Below are 8,218 nucleotides of genomic sequence, written 5' to 3'. Positions count from 1 at the left end.
TTCGTATCTTCCCAATGCTTTATTCTTAGATCATGTTGATAATATCCAAGCATTGATGCAGTAAAAATAATGTCTGGATACATACAAACATATGCATAAGCCCAAACTCTCAACAACTGATGCATAGTGTATGAACCTCATTTCCTCTCTCTCAATCCTATTTCTTAGATATTGAAGTTTACTAAATTTATGATCCTTTATAATAGGATCAACCCCGAGAGAACATTTTCTCAATCCTAATTTAATACTATATAGATATCAGTCCTTTAAGATAGTCTAAGTAGTCCTCAGTATCTATCTCTATGAATCTTAATGTCGATAACATAAGTAGCTTCATCTATATTTTTCATCTCAAAATTTTGAGATAGAAACTGTTGGTGCAAAAATCCGCCTGCGTCGGAGAAGCTGGAGTCGAGGTAGTCGCGGTCGCCGCCGGGACCTGCAAAGGAAGTCTAAACCGGAGGTGGGGTTGCTCCGGCAAGACCCTCTGACGCTCAAGTCAGTTCTCTGCCTCAACAAGAATGGAGTGTTCGAACAAAAATTTTAGCAGAGTTTCTAGGTAGAAATGAGAGCTTAGAGGATAACGTATCTGGGGTCCCCCTTTTATAGGCAGGGGGAGCAATGGATTGATAGCGATCATTTGTAACCGCCTCATCGTGAGCCGCACGGCGCCAAGAAAAATTTATCATGAGGAGTAATGGGGTGGAGTCATGGCTATCACCATGGCTCACCACGTGAAATCAGTTGCGGGGAGTGGAGCGGCGTTCATTGTCATGACTTGCCAGGGAGTAGTGGAGCTGCGCAGCACCTGCCGCGTGGAGCCTGTCGTGGGGGGTGGTGAAGCCGTGCAGAATCCATCGCAGGAGGTGGAGCAGAGTCATGGCCGTTACTGTGGCCTGCCAGGGGGCCCAGGCCTGTCGGCCGAAGTTCGGTTGGGGTCCGATCTCCGTAGGAGCCCGGACGGGAATCATTTGTCGAGGAGTCTCGGCCAAGGCCACTCGCAGTAGAGACTTGAAGTAGTTCGTTTGTAGCGGTGACTAAGAGTGGGTCGCTTGCGACAGGAGCTCGAAGTCCGGCTCCCGTAGGAGTCCGGACGAGGTCTACCTGTGATTGAAGTCGTGGGTGGAGTCCGGCTTCCGTAGGAGTCCGGACGAAGTCTGCCTTCAGCCGGAATCAGGGACGAGGTCCGGCTCCCGTAGGAGTCCGGGCAGAGTCTACCTGCAATTGGAGTTAGGGACGAAGTCCAGCTCCCGTAGGAGTCCAGATAAAGTCTACCTGCAATTGGAGTCGTGGGCGGAGTCCGGCTCCCATAGGAGTCCGGACGAAGTCTGCCTTCAGCCGGAGTCGGGGATGAGGTCCGGCTCCCGTAGGAGTCCGGGCAGAGTCTACCTGTAATTGGAGTTAGGGGCGAAGTCTGGCTCCCGTAGGAGTCCAGACGAAGTTTACCTGCAACCAGAGTTGGGGGCGCGGTCTGGCTCCCGTAGGAGTCTGGGCAAAGTCTTCCTGCAACCAGAGTTGTGGGTGAAGTCCGACTCCCGTAGGAGTCCGGACGAAGTTTACCTGTAAGTGAAGTCGTAGATGGAGCCCGGTTCCCGTAGGAGTCCGGACGAAGTCCGACTCCCGTAGGAGTCCGGACGAAGTCTGCCTTCAGTCGGAATCGGGGACGAGGTCCGACTCCCGTAGGAGTCCGGGCAGAGTCTACCTGCAATTGGAGTTAGGGGCGAAGTCCGACTCCCGTAGGAGTTCGGACGAAGTTTACCTGCAACCAGAGTTGGGGGTGCGGTCCGGCTCCCGTAGGAGTCTGGGCAGAGTCTTTCTGCAACCAGAGTTGTGGGTGAAGTCTGGCTCCCGTAGGAGTCCGGACGAAGTTTACCTGTAAGTGAAGTCGTGGGTGGAGCCCGGCTCCCATAGGAGTCTGGGCGAAGTCCGACTCCCGTAGGAGTCCGGACGAAGTCTACCTACGATTGGAGTCATGGACGGAGTCCGGCTCCCGTAGGAGTCCGGGCGAAGTTTGCCTGCAGCCGAAGTCGTGGGCGGAGCCCGGCTCGCTCCCGTAGGAGTCCGGGCGAAGTCTGCCTGCAGCTGAAGTCGTGGGCGGAGCCCGGCTCACTCCCGTAGGAGTCCGGGCGAAGTCTGCCTATAGCCGAAGTCGTGGGCGGAGCCCGGCTCCCGTAGGAGTCCGGGCGAAGTCTGCATCGGCAGAACTTGGGAATGTTGCGGAGGCTCGGCCGCCAGAGAGGTTCGGCGAGGTGTCGTCGGAGGTCTGACGCCAGTAGAATCCCCGGGGGGTCACTCCTGACACGAACTTCGGCTAGGGGGATTTTACACCCAACACCAGTCCCCCTACTTCCAAGTTCGAGTTTCGATCGAAGGAAGTACAGAAAATTTTTACAGCCGAAGTCGCTTCCTTGAATTCTGCACACGACCGCCCTCAGAAATCTTGGTATTTAATACGCGCGTGCTGGAGCCTTTTTTCGATTAGGGCGATCCGAATAGTCCTTTCGAAACTCCCACCAGGGCGTAATCCTAAGCATCACGCCATAATGGTCTGTGAACGGTCAGCCCTATGCCGCGGTGAGTGGGACACGTGGCGGGCACTGGTTGACCTAGGGATATCCGCCACCATAACTGCGCCAGGCCCCGTTGCTTATTTAAGCCCCCGTCTTTTCTCCAGGGGCTTCACTTCGCCTGAGGGTCGACACTTTTCTTCCGCCTGAGAGTTTAGCCACTCAGCCACTCCATCGGTGCCCTTTCCGACTTCGAGCACCCTTCGCACCAATCTTTGCCATCCCCGTCGGCTCCTCGCCGTCTTCAGTTCCCCGAGCCTCTCCGAGGGGTTCTCCCACTGGGGCCCCCGCCTCGGAGGCCAACCTCGAGAGGATGCCACGGACCGAGAGGAGTGTGAGGAGGAAAACAGCGGCTTGCGAGTTCTCCGACTGTCAAACTGTCACTGAGGGTTCCCATCACCTTAAAAGGGGCTCGAGGGAGAATTCTTTCAACAACAAGGATTTAATAACGGGGACAGTCGATGAGGGCGTTCCGCCCGAAAATTTTGGAGTAGCTGAACGGGGCGACACCGGTCAAGGGGGCAGAGTTGTCATCACAAGCTGTGGCGGGATTCTTGACATCGTCGGGGTCGAGGGACCAGAAGCGGTCGGCGCCGACGATGGGGCAGTAGAACTTGTTGCGGGGATGGTGGAAGTAGCACATGCCGACCTTGCCAGAGTACCTAGGACGGTGGCCGTCGTGGAGCACACGATGGTGGCGCATGCCTCCAGGGTATCTCCGGTTCTTCTTGATGCAGGTCATCGTCGCCGCTGCCGCTGCCTTCGCTACCCCCTGAATTCTATCCCATCCTTTTCTCCCTAAGGTTGGGGTTTCGGCGATGGAGCGGAACAAGGCGGGGGGCAAGAGCTGAGAGGTTTATCACACGCACTGGAAAATACTGTTGAGAAGGATGGAACCGGGAAGAGAGGTCGACAGCTCGAAGTGGTCTCCGGTGTATTCCTTTCGAGTCTTGTAGTAACGTCTTCTTTTTCTGACCCTCTGGGTCTTGTAACGTACATCTTGTTAATCGAAAAATGAGAAGGAGATTTTGTCACTTCATTCGTATTTTGCATCGAATTGCTGCTTGCCGAACTTCTTTCCTTTACCATTGTTATTATTGTATTCCCTTCTCTCTCTTTCTCTCTTTTTCTTTCTTCTTTTTTTTTTTTTTGACGTCATCTAGAGGTTACTGGTTGCTGCCACGTCGGCTCGCCTTTCCAGTTATCCATCTTCTTCAGCCTTAATGGTTGTATATTTAATAAATAATATGAGAAAGGAATTTTTTGCTACCTCTTTTACTCATGTATTGAATTGTCGCTTGCCGAGCTTCTTTCGGCCTTTGCATCATTCGGAGGTACCCGATTGTCATCGCATCGACCCATCCTTTTGTCCATGGCTGCAGATTTGCCTGGGGCCGCTCGGGTTTGGCGCCCCCCATCAGGGCTCGAGCTCGAAGGTCTGAGCTTCTCGTCACCCTGAGGAAGTCGTCTTATCTCGGACTTGCGTTGGGAGAAAGCTGGGGTTCTCGACAAGAACCCCAATCCCTGCTGAGATGAGGTTCTCTGCATCTTTGATGCTGTTTATTTTTCATTCGTCGTTGACGTAGTCCATCGCTTTCCTTTTTAACTCCTCTCCCCTTTCCCCTTTTTCTTTTTCGAGTGAGATTTTTTCCTCTGCTCTTGGGGGGGTTGCGGGAGTTCGGCTCCCGTAGGAGTCCGGACAGAGCCTACCTACAATTGGAGTTGGGGGCGAAGTCCGGCTCCCATAGGAGTCCAGACAGAGTCTTCTTGCGGTTGAAGTCGGGGATGAAGCCCGGCTCCCGTAGGAGTCCGGATGAAGTTTACCAGCGGTCGAAGTCGGAGATGAAGCCCGGCTCCCGTAGGAGTCCGGGTGGAGTCTTTCTGTAGCCGGAGTCAGAGACGAGATCTGGCTCCCGTAGGAGTCCGAACGGAGTCTTCCTGCAGTTAAAGTTGAGGGTGAAGTCCGGCTCCCGTAGGAGTCCGGACGAAGTCTTCTTGCGAAGGGGCCGCTGGGAAGGTCCCCTTTTTCCCATCTGGTCTCAAATGATCAGACCTCAATTGGTGTCGGGGTGAGGTTCTTCCTTTATTTATGTCGTAACAGGTTTCAGCTCTGGTTAGGACGAGGTTCTCCTTCTGTCCCTAACACGGCTGTAGGGGCACATATGGGCGCTGCTGGGCCTTTCCCCCCATCTGGTCTAAGTGTAACCGGGCCTTCGACTTTGCTCACATTAGGACGAGGTTCTCCTCCTGTTCCTAACATGGCTGTGGGGGCACATATGGGCATTGTAGGGCCTCTCCCCCCATCCGGTCTAAAGAGAACCGGGCCTTCAACTTTGCTTAAGTTAGGGCGAAGTTCTCCTCCTTTCCCTAACAGGGCTGTGGGGGCACATATGGGCATTGCTTGGCCTCTCCCCCCATCCAGTCTAAAGAGAACCGGGCCTTCGACTTTGCTCAAGTTAGGGCAAAGTTCTCCTCCTGTCTCTAACATGGCTGTGGGGGCACATATGGACGTTGCAGGGCCTCTCCCCCCCATCCAGTCTAAAGAGAACCGGGCCTTCGATTTTGCTCAAGTTAGGGCGAGATTCTCCTTCTGTCCCTAACAGGGCTGTGGGGGCATATATGGGCGTTGCTTGGCCTCTCCCCCCATCCGATCTAAAGAGAACTGGACCTTCAATTTTGTCGAGATGAAGTTCTCATCCCACTTTCGATACGGTTTGTTTTGACTGTCCTGTCGATATAGGCTTGTGCCAAGGGAGGAGACATGTAGATATGCAACTTTTATTTAAAATAAAGTTATCGGTAATACATTCGTAGGTTTTTCGAGCTCCATGGTCGCGGGAGGTCTGCTCCTCCGAGCTCCTTGAGGTAATAAGTTTCGAGCCGGACTACTTCTTTGAGTTCATACGGGCCTTCCTAGTTTGGGGCGAGCTTCTCTCGATCCTGAGGTTGCGAGACGGCGGCTCGTCGAAGCACTAGATCTCCTGCTCTAAAGACTTTATTCTTGACCCGGTAATTGTAATAGCGGACGACTTTCTGTCTGTAGGCTGCCATCCGAACTTGAGCTATCTCCCGCTTTTCTTCCAGCAAGTCGAGGTTGGCTTTAAGACCTTGCGAATTGTGATGTTCGTTGAATGCCACGAGTCGCGCCGACGGGAGTTTAAGCTCAATTGGGATAACAGCCTCCGTTCTGAAGGCTAAAGCAAAGGGGGTCTCCCCCGTGGGCAGTCTTTGGGTAGTTCGATATGCCCACAGCACATGATAAAGTTCGTCTGCCCAAGTTCCCTCCACCTTTTCGAGCCTTGTCTTGATCCCTTGCAGTAGGGTTCTGTTGGTCACTTCAGCTTCGCCGTTCGCCTGAGGATGGGCTACTGATGTGAAGTTGTGGGAGATATTTAGATCTTCACAGAATTTGGTGAATCTTGCTCCCGCAAACTGCCGCCCGTTATCAGTGATTAGGGTTCTTGGCAGACCGAACCTACAAATGATTGACTTCCAGACGAAATCTTGCACTTTAGCTTCTGTGATTTTCGCCAGTGATTCGGCTTCGACCCACTTGGTGAAGTAGTCAATTGCTACTAGGAGAAACTTCCTCTGCCCCGACGCCACGGAAAAGGGTCCAAGGATGTCCATCCCCCATTGCGCAAAAGGCCATGGGGCACTTAAGGGTGTAAGCTCGGTGGCGGGCTGTCTCTGGATGTTGGCATATCTCTGACATCGATCACACTTTCTGACGTATTCAATCGAGTCATGATGCATCGTCGGCCAGTAATATCCTTGGCGGAGCAACTTGTGGGATAAAGATTTAGCCCCCAGATGACTTCCACAGATTCCTTCATGCACCTCCCACAAGGCGTAGTCAGCCTCCGAAGGTCGGAGATATTTTAAAAGGGGCAAAGAGTATGATCTCTTGTACAACTTGCCCTCATAAAGGATGTATCGAGAGGCTTGATTTCTGAGCTTCCGAGCTTCTTTTGCATCCTGAGGGAGAACCCCGTCTCTGAGATATGTTATCAGTGGGTCGATCCAGCTGGGCTCGTGGTCAATTTCCATCACGGGCCACGATTCTTCCATACTCGGGCACTTGAGAACTTCAAAGAGAACACCCTTGGATAATTCGGCCAGAGCCAGCATTGCTAGCTTGGAGAGAAGGTCGGCCCTGGTATTTTCCATCCTCAGAATCTGCCTGATGTTGAAGCTACTGAAGGCGGGGGCGAGCTCCTTTACCTTTTCAAGATATTTAGCCATGCTGTCCTCCCGCGCTTCGTAGTTTCCGTTGACTTGTCCCACTACTAGTTGGGAGTCACTGTGGGCCTGGAGTCGATCTACTCCTAGCTCTTTGGCGATCTTCAGTCCTGCGATCAGGGCTTCATATTCTGCTCCATTGTTTGTTGCGGGGAACTCGAAGCGCAGAGCGTACTCCACGACGATTCTCTCTGGACTGATCAAGATCAGGCCCGCGCCTGCGCCTGACATGTTGGAAGATCCATCCACATAGAGGGCCCAAAAGCAACCAGAGGGATCTGCTTCTTCTTTGGGGGAGTTCGGTCGGGACTCCAGGCCGTCAATTTCACCTTGTTCAGGTTCGGCCTCCTCTAGGATAGTACACTCTACTATGAAATCTGCCAATATCTGGGCCTTCACTGCTGGCCTGGGTCGATAGTTGATGTCGAATTCTGTGAGCTCGATCGTCCATTTTGCCATCCTCCCGGAGGCATCCGCCCGGTGTAGAACCGCCTTGATCGGTTGGTCGGTGAGCAGCGTTACGGTGTGCCCTTGAAAGTAGGGTCGGAGCCTCCGGGCTGCAATCAACAGGGCGTAAGTCAGTTTTTCTAATTTGGTATACCTGGTCTCGGCGTCTCTCAATGCACGACTGACGTAGTAGATCGGCCGTTGGACTTTTGCTTCTTCCTTGACAAGGACTACCGCGAGAGCCATGGGAGAGACTGCCAGGTATAAAAATAGTTCCTCTCCAGGCTCTGGCTTCGCCAACAGCGGAGGTGAGCCGAGGTAGCTCCTTAGTTCTTCGAATGCCTGTTGGCACTCAGGGGTCCAACAGAAGTTCTTCGACCGCTTGAGGGTTTGGAAGAAGGGTAAGCACCGTTCAACCGACCTCGCGACGAAGCGATTCAGAGCTGCCACCCTCCCTGTAAGGTGCTGAACCTCTTTTATCGACTTCGGGGCGGCCATCTCCTGGATGGCGCGAATTTTCTCTGGGTTGGCTTCGATTCCGCGTCCCGATACCATAAAGCCCAGAAACTTCCTCGAGGTCACTCCGAAAGTATATTTGGTCGGGTTCAGCTTCATCTTATATTTTCGGAGGGTGTCAAAGGCCTCCTCGAGGTCGGCGACATGGTTCATGAAAGATTTGCTTTTCACGAGCATGTCGTCCATGTAGACCTCCATGTTGCGACCGATCTGTTCCTTAAAGATTTTGTTCACCAGCCGTTGGTAGGTTGCGCCTGCATTTTTGAGGCCGAAAGGCATGACCCTGTAACAGTAAAGGCCACGTTTAGTAATGAAAGCAGTCTTTTCTTCATCTTCCGGCGCCATCCTGATTTGATTATAGCCGGAGAATGCATCCATAAAGGTGAGGAGCTCATGGCCTGAGGTCGCGTCCACTAGTTGATCAATTCTGGGCAGAGGATAGCTGT

This window comes from Elaeis guineensis, chromosome 1 (assembly GCF_000442705.2).
Source record: "Elaeis guineensis isolate ETL-2024a chromosome 1, EG11, whole genome shotgun sequence".
NCBI classification, from domain to species: domain Eukaryota; kingdom Viridiplantae; phylum Streptophyta; class Magnoliopsida; order Arecales; family Arecaceae; genus Elaeis; species Elaeis guineensis.
The sequence above is the reverse complement of the archived record's forward strand: the minus strand, read 5'-3'. Positions refer to the sequence as shown.